Raw genomic sequence first — 15,855 nt, forward strand, 5'->3', positions numbered from 1 at the left:
ATTGTTAACTAATCTCAGTGAAAAATATATATATATGTATATGTCTAATCAAGGCAGTTGTTTTATTCACTGAGATTAGTTAACACTATCACAAAGCTTAGGGATAGAAGAAAAGCACTTAAAATTTTGTTGTTTGTTTCATGGATCAGTTTGCTCATTTATTTAATAAACATTTATTGAAGTTCTGCTCTCTGCTCAGCAATGTTCTGAACATTGTAGATACAAAGATGAGCTATACTTGGTAATTTTACAAAATAAATAGCACAAAAAGATAACTTATCCTCCCCCCCCACCCCAAGATTGGGAGTTTTTTAAGCACAGGCTCATACCCTAATTTACCAGGACCAGTTTGCATGGGAAAACCTCTCCTTTAGAAAAATTGAAGGAGATCGCATTTATAACTGTTGAATTTGACTTTATCCATTCCAACAATTGTATTTTAGGACCTGATCTGTACTATTTAGGTTGTTTCCAACACTGTCAGATGTAAAGAATATAGGCCTCTGGAACAATCCAGAGGATCCATGCATTATGAAGAAAAAATATTTTCTATTCAAAGTTTATGTGCTTGGGATGAGATTTATAAGTGCTGCCATACTTTACTCATCTACTTACACATTATGCTAAATACCTTATACGTTTGGTTATTTAGTAGCTGTCAAGCACCTATAATGTTTCTGACATTGTTCTAATTACTGGGAATATAGTAAAAAATTAAACAAATTTTCCTCTGAAAATTTATAATAAAGGAGACAGCAAAAAAATAAGTAAATAAAAAAGTCATCCTAAGAAATTGTTAGATCTAGGAAGAAAATAGCACAGGGTAAGTAGATAGAAAATAGGGATAAACTATGGAAAAAGTGCTAGAGGAGATAGGGAAGATAGTATTGAGCAGAATATATTTGAAAAAATAAAAAAGGTTAGATAATGAGAAGAAGCTAAGCATGTGGTGACCAGGAAGGAGAACATTTTAGGCAGAAGAAAGGGAGATTGTAAAGTCCTTGAAGTAAGAAAAACTTGAAATATTCCAGGAAGAGCAAGAAGAAATCTGTAGCTCAAACCGAGTGAAGTGAGAAATGATCGTGTAGCTAGGTAGGAACCAGAACATGTAGGCCACCCCAGAGACTGGCAGGAAGCCATAAGAGGGTTTTTTAAAGGTTATGTGTTCTCGTTTATGGATCAAATGAGATCTGTGGCTGCTCTACGGAGAAGAGACTAACAGGGTCACAGGTGGGGCAGGAAGAGAAGTTAGGAATTATTATGGTAGCCCAGGTATTTCATGAACAATGGCAGTGGGGACTGGAAAGTAGTTCAATCCTGCCTTATTTGAGGATAGGCTTGATAACAGTTGCTAAAAAACTTGATGTGGTGCAGATGAAAGAGATGCAATGAGTCTCATGTGTTTCACTTGAGCCACTGGATAAAGGGCAGATCTTTAACTCGTGGAGTAGAGAGGTATGTGAGGTATGAGGGGATGAACAGATTTTGGGGGAGAGATAATTATGATTTAGATCTAGTACACTGTTATGGTTGGGATGTGAGGTGTCCCCAAAAAGCTCATGTGTGAGACAATGCAAGATTTAAAGGAGAAATAATTAAGTTCAGAAAGATTTAATCCAATCAAGGAGTTGATCCCCTAATGGGATTAACTATGTGGAGACTGGAAGAGGGTATGGTGTGGCTGGAGAAGGTCTGTCCCTGGGGGGCATGCCTTTGGGTATGTATTTTGTATCTGGCAAATGGAGTCTCTTTCTGCTTCTGGATCTTCGCTTGAGCTGCTTCCCTCTGCCACACTGTTCCACCATGATGTTCTGCCTTGAGTACTCCTGAGGAATGGAACCAGCTGTCTATGGACTGACACCTCTGAAACTGTGAGCCCCCAAATAAACTTTCCTCCTCTAAAATTGTTCTTGTCAGGACTTTAGTCACAGCAGAGAAAAAGCTGACTAAAATACAGGCACATTGACTTGGAGCTTCTTATTCAAGTGAAGTGATGTAATAAGTGGGTTGGATATATGACACAGGAACTCAGAGGAGGGGTTAGAGTTGGAGATTCAGTGTTTTTATTTCTGTGTGTGAATTTTACTTAGAATGTAAGGGTGCAGGGAGCAAAGAACGGACAGTGAGCAGTTTGGGTAGATAAATACACATGCCCTATGTTATTTAATGGATGTGAAAATGCTATTTCATTCATTCTGCCATTCTTGGAAAATCACTGGTATGCATGGCAAAGATGTACCAAGAGGACTACTTCCTGAGAACACATGTTTTATGATCTGTAAACAGACATGTATTATTATTTGCATAATAATATAAGACAGAGGGGAAAGATAAACATTCTATATTTTAAATGTAGGGGAAATCCATATGCATTATAGTGAAGTAAAAGTTGAAGGTGGGGAAGATTTGAAGTAGGAGCAGTTATGGCATCCCAGAAAAGGAGAAGTCATAGCAGATATACAAAGAGTAAAAACTAGCTTTCTCTTTGTGGAGAAGCAAGGATGGAAAGTAAAGATGTCCCAGCATGATCAGAATTTGTGTTTGTGGAGTAAAAAGTCAGCATGAATTTATACAAGTTTGCTAGAGTTAAAGGATTTGAACTTGCTCTGTAGCTCACTGGTTCTCTGCTCCAGTGTATTTCAGAATCACTTTTGGAGTTCAAACTGCAAATGCCTGAGTATCATTCTGGAAATCTTTTGTATAGGTCTTGGAATGGCCATGGCATTTGTTTTTTCCACAGGCAGCCTGTTTCAGAACATTCCTCCTTTCTGAAGCTATGATTTCTTATTAGGATTAATGTTCCCACATATCCTGGAGCTATAAGTAGAGCTGTTTCTTGTAGCAGGAGCCCCTGGACTTTTAACACATTCTGAAGAATCATGGCTCAACTTTTTTTTTCAAATCTCTGCCTAATTTTATTTTAGTACTAATTTATTATGTATCCTTTTCCTGTTTTATAACTTGGGACCACCTATAGTTTGTCATGGTTCCTATATTTTCTTTCTGCTTTAAAGTCTGCTGCAGAATGATGTATGGGTGGATATAGTGTAGGGGTAGTAAGAGCCCTGGAAAGGGGTGATTATCTTACAAGGAACTGTAGGAATGAAAAGTACCATAATTATTACATCAAATACCACTCAGGGAATTAGATTGCATTAAACTAAGTTCATCCTTATTTTCCTGAATGACTTTGTGTGCCTAGTTTATTCTCTATAGCATCAACACCTATTAAGTGATAGAACATTAGTGAAACCAACAGTTTGAAAAATTCTAAAGAGCCAAAATATTATGCTGTGGGCCTAAATAATATAACATATTATTAATATTAATAGTAATCTATACTAAGGAGCCTGAATTAAAAGCAAAATTTAAGACTATAAAAAATAGGTTCAGAAGCCCTTTCCAAATTAAAATATTCCCTATTATTAACTCACAGCCCATTGATATTTTTGTAAGGTAAGTATAAAGTTAAAATACAGGGCTATTGAAGTGTTATTTATTTAAGAGATCTAGTATCTGTTATAACTACATACTCAAAAAACTTAAGGTTTTAGAATTTGACTTTTTATAAAAACAGGAGAAAGAAGACTGCTAGGAACAAAAATGCCTAGAGAAAGTCACTTTTAAAACCTTTTGGGAAAAAGGCTTGTATAAATACATTTTTGCTGCTGGGTGCAGTGGAATTTGCCTATAATCCCAGTGGTTCAGGAGGCTGAAACAGGATGATTGCAGGTCCAAAGCCAACCTAAGCAATGGTGAGGCACTAAGCAACTTAGTGAGACCTTGTCTCTAAATCAAATACAAAATAGGGTTGAGAATTCACTCAGTGTTGAGTGCCCCTGAGTTCAATCCTGGGTACCTCCCCAAATAAATAATAAATAAATATATTTTTTCTCTTAGCAATATTTTTAAAAGTCTTCACGTCACTAAGCAGTATTCAAAATATTATTTTTAATAACTGCATAGTATTCCAGTAAATTAATGTTCTATCATTTACTTAATCAACCCTTTTTTGTCAGATAAGATACCCAGTTTTTCACCATTACAATTAATGTCATGAGAAATCTTCTTGCTTGTAAATTTTTGCAAACATCTTTGATTATGTCCTTTAGATAAATTCCTAGAGGTGAAATTTCTGGTCAACAGTATTCATATCTTTTTAAGTTTATAATACATATTGATAAGATGTTCTACAGAGCACTGTACCAATTTTATTCTTTCTATGATAACATCTTAATGTTTCCCAAAGGAACTGATTCAAAACTATTGCTCTTTTCTGTGTCCTGTTTGGGCCACCAGTTGTAGCAGAAACTTAATTTACTCCTACCTCAAGGTTATACCTAGAGTTACCAAAACACTGTTGTAACTGAGACAGTTTAAAGTAATATAAAGTGACAGTAAGATTGGAATGTGTTCATTTCTTATGCCTGCTGTGTGCAAGCATTCTGCTTATCCTGGATCGCAGACAAGAGAAAGAAAGAAAAAGTTTTACCTCTCTAACTTGAACTAATTGATAACTCACAATGTGATAGGCACTGAACTGAGCATTCTTGAGACTTGAATCCTGCCCTCTGAGCCCTTAACAATCCCATGCTCATGATTTATAAGGCCTAATAATAATTGTGGACTTTCAGGACAATGCCCTATGGTTAAATATTTAAGTCATGCAGTGTAGACAGATTACAGGACACCTGTGATCCACACATGCATGTGGATTCTCTGAATAAGTCTTGATATCCCTGACAACTGGGAGAAGGGGAAGTGTGAGTATTTACTTCAATCCTAGAGTAACACAGAAAAGGCAAGGGAATTCTGAGGGGATAAACAGGGGCAAGATGTAGACTAGAAATAAACAAAGGGGTAGGGGGAGAAAAATTCTACCTCTTCTCCCACCGTGTGCCCTCTGGGGGAGTCTATTAATCTCCTAGCAGGTTCCTCCATGGTATCTTGGAGTTCCTAAGATTTTCAGACTGTTTAGGAAAAGGCACGGCAGACTATTTTCTTGGAGGAAAATGGGAGAATATTTGAAATTGGGTTGGAATGAAAAATTTAAAAGGTTGCATGGACCTGGGACTTGAGGCTGTGTTAACTGACTGTAGTTTGTCAGGCTTCCAGTAGGTATAGTTGGGAATTCACTGAATGTGTGTGCCTATTCTAGTGCTTTGACTGAAAAGGTTCTCCCACAATTAACTCAGTTGGCTAAAGGGATGTAAAGTTAGTGGGACAATTGTAGCAGTGACACAAAAGTTTCAAATAGTCCTGAAAATTCATAATAAATGACATAGTGAAAATGTAAACAAGCCACTTAATAACATTTTAATGCTTGATTCTGATCTCTTAATTAAAATGTGCATAAAAGAAAACAATGGTGGAACATCTGTGTGTGTTATTGGGGTAGCAGGATTTATGCCGCACCCTGGGCTTTTTTGTTCACTTCTCAGTGTATGTGAAGTGGGAGGGTTGCCTCTTTGAGGCATGGTTACCCCTTTCAGCCCCACAGGGTCTCAGTTCCCATCCACCTTCTCTTGGTTGTGGTTATCTCCCCTTTTCTTTCCTCTTATATTAAATATTGTATGGCTTGTTCTTTTTCCTAAATTAAACTGCTCTCACCACTTGATCTAAAAGCCACTCTTCACCCCACCCCATAACCTAAACCCTGACCTAACCCTGACTTGCCCTCGTTATCTCAACAGATGTACACAGCATTACCTAATGTTTTTTGGCCTCAGTGAATAATCTCACAGAGCTTCAGGGAAAACATGGCCCTTTGTATCTGTGACCTTGAATCAGCTATTACTCAGCTGGACACTATGGGATTTAGATGTTAAAAGACAGAAATTCTATTTACCCCTGCTAGTGACTTTTTTATTATTACTATTATTGATTTGGGGGAATCTATCCCTGAGCTTCATTTTGCCCAATTGTTGTTAAATGGCAGCACCAGTATTCACAAAAGCAAAGTGCCTTCAGATCTTCCACTGAAAATGTTACACTATGAAATGCTTTTATTTCTGTCGTTACTTGCAACATACCTGATCACCAAAAAGTTCATCTTTGATTAAACCAGGATAAAAAGTACCTCACATCTCATGTTACTCCTGGGAGAGTTTCGTACTCTTTCTACAATAGAAAGTCACAGCCAAGTGGCCTTCCTAAACATATAACAATTAATATTTAATGCTCTCCTTTGTGAGGGAGACATTGTGCTGGGACTATCTCTGTTCTTCATGATGTTCTTGCAAAATACATGCTTTTATTCTTTATTCCACAGTTGATGAAATGAAGATTTGGAGCAATTTAAGTGACATGAGTGAAGCTATATAGTAAATAAGTGGGAAACCTGTCTCTCTCCCTCAAGGCCATAATCTTTCGATACTCTCAGGCCCTATAGCATGATATTTCCCATTTCCTATAGACATGGGCTAGATGATGATCTTATAGAGTTAAGTAAAATGTACCATTTGTGACAAATGTCTGAAAATTATTTTTATAACTTGGATTTAATTCACAAATAAAGAGTAATTATCAATATGTCACAGATGAAGAGCTGCATGTATGGATCAGTGTAATTTCCCAGCCTTGGCTTATGGTTGCAGTATGCCCCAGGGAGTTTCACAAATCCACATGGCATCTCCTGGTACTGGGTTCTGCTTTAGCCGACCAAAGTGTAAAACTCTGTGTTGGGATGACTCAACTTGTTACTATCTGAAGAGAGTTGTATAAAATTACATGCCATATGTAGACATCTTTTCTTTTCTGAATATGTCCTTAACCCTCGAGTAGGACTAAATGGGCTTTGTACTTTTTCCATGGGTGTTCGTTTGCTCCAAAAGAGGAAGAAGAAGAGCTGGGCTTTGGTTCTTTGTTCCTTTTGCTTTTTTCTCTTTGACTTCTTGTGCCCTGATTTCCCATCTGAATCAGTATTACCAGTTTACTCTGATCCTTCAATGAAATTACATAAAATGTTCATAAACTACAAATTATTAAGACTTTAAATCACATAAGACTACCCCTGGAGCAAGGGTTTTGGCCTGAATTTTGCATATTTCAGTTTTCTAGAGTGCATGGGATACTTTCTGGGCATAGTTAGCTTATGCATCCCTAATGGCCTTTTTTTATTTTTTCCTCAGTCTGAGAGAGCCTCTGCTTTAGGCTTATTATATATCCTGAAACAGAGCAGATGTCAGATTATGAAATTGTTACTCCAAGCACTGTGGTGCACACCTGTAATCCTAGCAGCTTGAGAGGCTGAGGCAGGAGAATCACAAGTTCAAAGCCAACCTCAGCAATTTAATGAGACACTGTCTCAAAATAAAAATAAAAAGGGGTAGGGATGTGTCTCAGTGGTTAAGCACTCCTGGGTTCAATCACTGGTACAAAAAATAAAAATAAAAAGATTATTAGGCTGTGGTGGTGGTATGGGGTTTGATATGACATTCCAATGCATATTAAGAAGACATCCTAGTCTAGTTGGAAAAGTAGGCCCTTGAGCATCACAGGAGCTCATGGCTTCTCCTTACTAGCTATGTAGTTTCAGGTGAGTTATTTAAGTCACTACACCTATTTTTTTTTAATCTGCAAAATAGGTATGAGTAATAATCCGTACTTTATAGACATATCGTATGGGTTAAATGGAATAGTACATGTATATTACTTAGAATAGTATCTGACGCTCAGTGAACATTGGTTGCTTATACGTAGCAAGAAAAGGGAAAATAGGAAAGAATAGCAATTAGATAATAATAGCATTGTGTTTGAAAAAAAATGATGTTTCATCATTTCAACTAGGCATGATAGAAAGAACTTTTGTCTAGAAGGCCAATTCTTAGATTCTACTTCCAGTTCTGCAACTATAAAGCTGTAAACTCTGCATTTTACCTCTTAGTATTTCAGTTTCCTCCTCTCTAAAATGAGTGAGTGGGAATGCCTGGTCTCTATTTACTCATACAGTTTTGCTTTCAGAAGGCTTTTCTTTTCTCAGAGTAGTCAATGACACATCGTACAACAGTGTATAAGTCTCAAGGCCAACAGCCAAGTTTGGCAGACAGGACTGTGGTTAAGCTATGCTTTTCCCCGTGCAACTATGTTTACATGTACATTTATGTGCTTCGTGTATTTGTCATGTGTCTGAGTATTTATGCACCTACAAGGTTGTTGAAGTAAGCACACTAGCATACATTCATACATTTTTTGTGGTATGTGTGTTTATATATAACACACACATATATATATACAGTATGTGTATATATATAAATATATGTCTGTGTGTATGAGAAACAGATGCACTGTAGGCAGATAAAGCAGATAAATATAGATCCAAATAGAAGCATAAGCATATAAATATAGACGTTATATAGCGTGAAAGCAAGCAGATCAGCACCATTTCATTATTGCTTGAAGTCTTTGTAATAAAAGAGTTGAAAATCAGTAACTGACATTGAAATTATTGACTGAATGACACTGACAGATCAGAAGGCACTATGTAAGGTAAGAAAAATAACCTTTCTTTCAACTTTGAGGAGAAATTAGCAGGGAGATTTATTGCTTTTAATTATTTGATTTATGAAAGTTTTTAGATATCAGGTAGTGTTTTTAAGAGTACAGATATACCACTTCTCCTGAAAAGTACTATCAGACAACAAAAATAAATAAGAAAAGAAAACCTATTTCATTCTTGAGAAAAGATTTGGCAAAGGTGACACCTGGATTTCTTTTGTCCCCAGGCTATGATTTGCAACTCTTCTTGTTTCTAGGTTTGGACAGATGGGTTGTTTCATTCTACATTCTTCAGAGGGGCTTGTACAGAACAAGCCCCTCGAAAGTCTTTAAGGAAACCCACCTGAAGGAAATATTTTGAAGCATAAGGCCAGAGTCCCCATTGTTAAGTTATTGTCGAGCGCACGCTTGCAGTTGTGCTCAGTGAGTGTGTTGTGTGAGTAAAAATGGGCTTCCATCTGTTACTTTCATATCACTGTCTGTTCTCACCAGTCAAAATAATTGGTTGTGAGTTTTGCTCTATTTTGTTTTGTTTTAGTAAGGAGGATACTGTGAGTTATTTTTAGCTGGTTCAAGTAAACTGGATAATTTATTTTTTAATGTTGCAAGTTATATCTTACTCATGTGTTTAAATTTGATTTTCAAGAGGAAAGTATCCCCTCTTTTCCTCTCACCTACATCTATTTCTCTAACAGATTTTCTCTCTTCTCTGGCTTTGTTGCAAGAGCACCCAGGGAGGCTAAAATTTGAAGTGATCTCTAGATGTGTACAGATACATAGCCTGCTTTTGTCCAGTACCACAGACAGAGTGTTTGCTGTTGCTTAGTTTACCATGGCTTTTCCTGATGGGATGGGACAAGAGGGACAGCAGTGTGTTCCAGTTTTCTCTTTGGTGCTTCTTCTATATCAGGAGTTAATGTTTCTACCGTCCTGCTAAGAATCCAAGTTTAGACTTTGGGGAGGAGGGGGAGGAAGAAATGCCAAAGCAATAAGAATTCCCTGAAAGGTGAATGAATTGGTACTGCCTAAAGACCTGTTCATTCTTTTCTCAAATCCTTTTGGCTATGGTTACTTTGTTGTGAATTTCTTTGCCAAATTATGATTTTAAAAATGTTTTCTAAAAAAGTGTCCCAGTGGTCTTGAGCATAATATACTGCGCCTTCGAGTACGCGCACAGACACACAGACACACACACACACACACACAGCTATGTAAGATTCATCCTCAAAATTTCATTGTGTGAATAAAATGGAGTATACTTTTTATTTTGTGTTATTTTGAAAGAATGCTTTCTACTAAGATGTAAATTTAAAAAATTGTACAAGGTTTCAGACTACAGACTTTTCAAAACTTCTGTTATTTACCAGATGAGTTCTAATATTATCTGGAACAAGTGTTTATTTATAAGAGAATATTATAAAATAATATATAAAATAGCAAGTGAAGAAAACTCTAAAAAAATAATAGTTGTTTACCAAATTAAGAGAGTAAAACTTTTTTATCTTTATACAGACACACACAATCTCAACTAAAGCGCTATGACCTATTTTGCTTAAGAAATATTTTAAACTTAAAGTATAAGGAAATTATGTACATACATATTCTTGCTTTTTATTTGCTTCCTTTTCTCCTGGCTTAACATATTTACGTTAGCCTAGTACTTTATAGTAATTGCCAGAAATTTTGGCAAGGAGAAAAAAATTATACACACACACACACACACACACACACACACAGAGAGAGAGAGAGAGAGAGAGAGAGAGAGAGAGAGACTGAAATTTTAATGTTGTATCAATCATTTGTGATTTTATATGCATATTTTTAAAATTTTTATCTAGTATAAATCTTTAAAGGAATTTTTAAAAACACTAAAATTAAAGAGTCCTAGGAGATTGTGTATTTCCTTTTCCAAGACAAAGAATATTTTCCAAATAAGTGTTCAGGTATTTGCCTCTAAATAAACAAGGATTTATCAAAACCAAGAGCAAAACAAGGACTAATTTTCTCCTAGGAGTCCTTTACCTTCCCACCACCTATTTGGAGCCTCAGTAACTCTTACCATCAGCATGGAGAATTTCAGGTTAGATGGCTTTATCTCCTGCTCCTGGCATTGTGGTATATTTGCAGTACATGTGGGTCCCAGAGTGACACAAACCCTGATTCAGACCTCACTCCCAACTTTTTAATTAGCTGTGTGCCCTTAGACACAATAGTACCAGATCTGTCACTAGGTTGCTAATCTATAAAACTTGGGCCAGTGCTAATTCACAATGTGTTTGCATTAAATGAAATAATATTCAGAATATGTGATATGTAGTGTATGCTCAATAAATACTTGTTTCCTCTAGTCTACTAATGAAACATATGTTTGTGATTTTTTCCTACTTCCTTTCTTCACCATTATGGCAGAGTGTCATACTGGAGGTGTTAGACACTATAGCCAATGCTAGAGAAATAGAAACAAGAGATTGTAAAGATTAATTATCTTGGGCTGGGGATGTGGCTCAAGCGGTAGCGCGCTCGCCTGGCATGCGTCCGGTCCGGGTTCGACCCTCAGCACCACATACAAACAACGATGTTGTGTCTGCCGAGAACTAAAAAATAAATATTAAAAAAAAATTCTCTCTATCTCTATCTCTCTCGCTCTCTCTTTAAAAAAAAAAGATTAATTATCTAATAAACACCAGAGAATGGGCTTATGAGGAAAAGAAGGTCTAAGGAAACCATCAGAAATTCCTCTCTCCTGTAATTGTAATGTTTTCTACAAAATGAGTTAGCAAACAGGAGTGGAGGAGCTTTCAACAAAGTAGAGTGTAATGAAGTGATGTATATGAAGCCTTTAAAATAATAAGAATTCCTTTTATTGCCCATTCATATACCAGGTTAGATGTTAATGTCCTTTATTCTAGAGTATATATTGCTCACTCTGGTTCCTGTAGATTGTTTGTTGATTAGCACCTGCCACCTTTAGGGAAAGGTGTAAGGACCAAATGAAAATGTCATTGAGGGCTGGGGCTGTAGCTCGGTGTACAGCGCTTGCCTAGCATGTGTGAGGCACTGGGTTTGATCTTTAGCACCACATAAAAATAAAAAAAATTAAATAAATGCATTTTGTCCATCTACAACTACAGAAAAAAATCCTTTTAGAAGTGTCATTGACATTGATGAATATTTGCTGTATTTTTTTTTATGGAATAGGAAGGGGAAATGCCTTCTACTGTAAGATATTTGGAGGTGCATTTCAGCCCAGAGCTGACCATTTTAACTAAATTCTAAATCCCATACTTGTAAGGTTCATTAATGGAAACAATGTGCAATCTTAATTACAGTGATTCTGGGATCAATGCCCCCGCTATCCAGAGACTTACTTCTTAGATCTGAGTATCCTTTACCCTCCTCAGACTTCATATTCCATGTAACTACAATTTTAGTACATGTCTTTTCTGACTTTTTTGGAATTGAGAGTTTGGCCTGTATCATTGAGCCACATTAAACCATTGGGATTTCTGCCACTCTCCTCTTGTGGCAGAATCAGTCTCAAATATGTGTATCCATGCAATGGGAAAAAAAGTAAGAGGAAAAAGATAGGTGACCTGGCGTAGTGGAAAAATGAGTGATCTAGAGAGCCTTTGTTCTCCTTGATAAGATACTTTACACAATGCCCTTATTGACAACACAGAGGTCTAGATGGCTAGAGCATTCTAGAAGGAATCCTGTAGCTGTTGTTCACCCTCAGTCAGCAATATCATGCTGCAATTGTTTTTTTCATTTTTAGTACATATCAAAAGCCTATTTATTATATATTACTGAATTTACCATTTTTTCCTCCCTTATAATTTCTGAGGATATCAAAGCACATTAGAAAAAAAAATAATAATTATTATTATTATAAAAAGGAAAAACTAAAATTGACTAAACAGCTGAAAAGTGAGAGAAAAGAAAGAATTTGAAGTCAGGAAAAGAAGATAGATATGAGCTAGATAAGGAAGTTCGAGATCAGGTGGCAAAGATTGTAGTCAAAGATCCAAAAAATAAGAGGAGGAAGAGGAAAAGCAACAATTTAAACAGCAGGCTCACATTTAAGATAAAAAATTAAGTATACGATAGCTTTGAGGTGAACATTTTACATAATGTAAGGACTTCTTGTCTTATAAAAGAATCCTTTGAAATCTTTCCCTATGGCATTTAAAATAAGTTTCAGTTTATATACTTTGATTTAGTCTAGGCTGTGAAATAATGAACTGTAAGCTTTAGATACTAGTCCCAGCTCTATATCAAAATATATATATATATGCTCCTGAGAAAATTAATTCTGAGCCTCATGATCTTCATATATAAAATGAGGAGGACAGGCAAGTTCTCTTCCAGTTTCAAGAATCCTTGAGATGCAAAATCACATGGAATGATCTTGATGACATATTGCCAGAATGCTTATTGAAGTTGTTGAATCTGATTACATTAAACGGATGGCCAAAGTTTAAAAAAAAAATGTTTTAAATTTTTGACTGAAATGTGAATACTTAGTCCTAGACTATTAACAAAATGATGGCCCTTCTTTGTAAAAAGTAATATGGTTACCTTGTCAAGCATATTTAGTTGAATCTTCAGCTGAAATTTTTGAGAAATAGCAGTTGTGATACTTTCTCTAAAGGTCTTACTGTTCAGTTAACCGAAAGAAGGCACTTTCTAATTCAGAATTTATTTTTTTCTCATAAAACTCCTGTTTGACCAAGAAAATGGAAATCAGTACATTCTCGGTTGCCCTTCTATTAATTTAAATTTGCATAACCTAATCAAAACTCAACCTGCCTTGCCCCTCGACAAAAGCCATATTATCTTCCATTACTAAATGGCTACATTCTTCTCAGTATTTTTTAAAAGATGAATTATGTTGATATCCCATGATGTTTCCTTTATAATGTGTCCATGGAAATTAAAATGGACTTTTCAGTGCCCAGGATTGAAATGAATAACATAGCCCAAAATGGCAGGTGGAAATGAACATAAAACTTTGCTGATGTTATCAGTATTATAATTTTTGTTAAGCTTTTTTTTCTAACAAAATGGAACTGAAGTCAACTGACTCCTACTAAATAACTGGCTGAAATATCCTTTACATCATTATTTTGCCTGCAGATTAAGAATAGAGTAGTACTGTTTAAGATTTCCTGTAAAATACTGGAATATGTTTTCTGAGACTTTTTTAGAGCACCTTTCGAACAGAGATGTTTCTTCCAGAACCACTCAACAGTTTCAAGAAATATTTATTGAGCACAAAAGGGGTCAGCTAGTATTGGATGCTAGATATACAAATATGTGCTATTGCCATTGGCACTTAAAGCATGTTTACCAAATGGATGGAGTAGGCATTCCTTTAACGTTTTCTACTGAAATAAGTAAAAAGAGAAAACTAAACTCTTGTTCTTTCCTTAGGTTAACTCCTGTGATATTCCCCAGTCACTATTTATAACATATGTTCAGAAAAGAAACAAGTTCTTATCTATCTCTCTAGCTAACTGATAAATAAAGAGAATTTGTGCTTCTATCATTCACTTTTGTTTTTGTTCTCAGCCTTAGGAGGGCACTTCTGTACAGGAAGATCCAGACCTAGAGGTAGAAATGACTTCTCCCCTACTTTCTGGCCTGACCTTTGAAAAGTCAGTTTGTAGCACAGGAAGCACTTCATCCTTGGATGACTGGGAATATCTATACTGGTCCTGATGGAAAAGTCAAATGCCCTCTATAGACAAAATATAAGAAATTATTGTACAAGTATTGTCCATTAGTTTGGGGTTCTTCTTTATTTTTTCCATTTCTCTCTTATTATCCTATATTGGGTTGTTCTGATCAGCCAAATAATTATTTCCTTCAAAGTAGTATGTGATTTATTCAAAGATTTCTAAATATATTCCTTATGTATTCTTAAAGGAAATGGTAAAATATACTTTTCTTTGCCCTGACAATAGCCCTGTGTATCTCTCAAACAATATTTGCAAATAGGTAAACTAGTTGGACCAAAGCATTGGCTGTCAGAGACACAGATTCACAAATGCATTCAAATAATAAATAGGTGCATATGGAGAAGTCTGACAGTTTAGTGGAATTGCTTTCAAGTAATTTGACACATTTATACTTTCAAACATTTACCAGCCAGTAATCCTCATTAGAAATAGGATTGGAATATTGGGGTCACCAGCTCAAATCCATTTTTCTGAGACCTGAATAATAACCAAAAGTAAGAGCTAAAGTAAAAATAAACCTATCCCAAACATCAGAATTTTCAAAATAAGCTCTTTCTCATTCCCCTTGTTTTTTTTTCCTTTTTTGTGCCCCCTCTCACCCTGTCCTTTTCTTTTTCTTTTTACTCCACCCCCCTATTCCATTCTTTTTAGTGTTCTGAATTCATTAGATAGCATAGTGTAAATCAATAGTAAACGCTAACCGCCTACTCTGTACTCAGTTACGCAACATCGCATAACCGGTACACAGAGACAAAAAGGGAAAAAGCACACACAGCCTTTACATTCACGAGCTCTTGCATAATTTTACTTTTCCACAGCCAAAAAGGAAAAAAAAAAGGAAATAACAGATGGGGAAACTTACAGTTTTTTTCCCTTTTCTCAGACTGTTTAGAAGGGAGTTAGTTAACATCTAGGGCCATTTCTAGTTGCCCTAGGCTGCAGCAAAACATCCCATAATTGTCAGTGCCTTAACTGGCTTTAAAACAAGACTTTGTGACCCTCTGTGATGTGATGAATTTTCCAGGTAATTTAAGACTGAAATAATTTTGAGGTGTTTTCATTTATTTTATGAAAAATCAAAAATATGCTAAGCATGAAATTAATTTTAAAACAGAGGATAAGAAAGATTGTGTGTGTGTGTGTGTGTGTGTGTGTGTGTGTGAGAGAGAGAGAGAGAGAGAGAGAGAGAGAGAGCAAGCGCGCATGAGTTTTCACTTGAAATGTATCCTGATGTAATATTTATGTAAAAAGGCAGTTATATAAACTCATCTTTCTCTTGTTTTTTACTTTCTCTGTATAAAGCTCTATTTTTGTTTTTTCTCATGACAAAGTACATTCAAACCCCAAAGCCTTAATGAAAGAGAAAACATTTAGATGCTACAACAGGGACACTTAATTCAAACTCCCTATAGAATTCCTCCCTTAAAGGACACTTCTATTTAAGAACCTGTGGTTTCTGGAATTCTCATTTAGAACTTTCTGTCACTCTATTCCCTAGAACACCTTTAGATTCTTCATACTGACTTTCTTTAAATCTTAAATGTATAATAAAAGTGTTCTCTCTCTCTCTCTCTCTCTCTCTCTCTCTCTCTCTCTCTCTCTCTCTCTCTCTCTCTTT

At 35.9% G+C, this 15,855-nt stretch overlaps 1 protein-coding gene and 1 long non-coding RNA gene across 30 annotated transcripts in view; one reads left to right on the forward strand and one right to left on the reverse strand.

Annotated features, from left to right (window-relative positions):
* Positions 1-15,855, forward strand: part of Zbtb20 (zinc finger and BTB domain containing 20) — an 809,739-nt gene that overhangs the window by 430,266 nt on the left and 363,618 nt on the right. The gene's annotated exons all lie outside the window — the stretch shown is intronic.
* LOC125617018 overlaps positions 2,653-15,855 on the reverse strand; it is a 19,185-nt gene continuing 5,982 nt past the window's right edge. Inside the window, exons 2-4 of the long non-coding RNA XR_007347877.1 lie at positions 6,936-6,942; positions 4,894-4,903; positions 2,653-2,663 (exon numbers count right to left, since the gene is read on the reverse strand). This is a non-coding gene — a long non-coding RNA (uncharacterized LOC125617018). The remainder of the gene's footprint in view (positions 2,664-4,893; positions 4,904-6,935; positions 6,943-15,855) is intronic.

Source organism: Marmota marmota, unplaced genomic scaffold, assembly GCF_001458135.2.
Source record: "Marmota marmota marmota unplaced genomic scaffold, marMar, whole genome shotgun sequence".
NCBI classification, from domain to species: domain Eukaryota; kingdom Metazoa; phylum Chordata; class Mammalia; order Rodentia; family Sciuridae; genus Marmota; species Marmota marmota.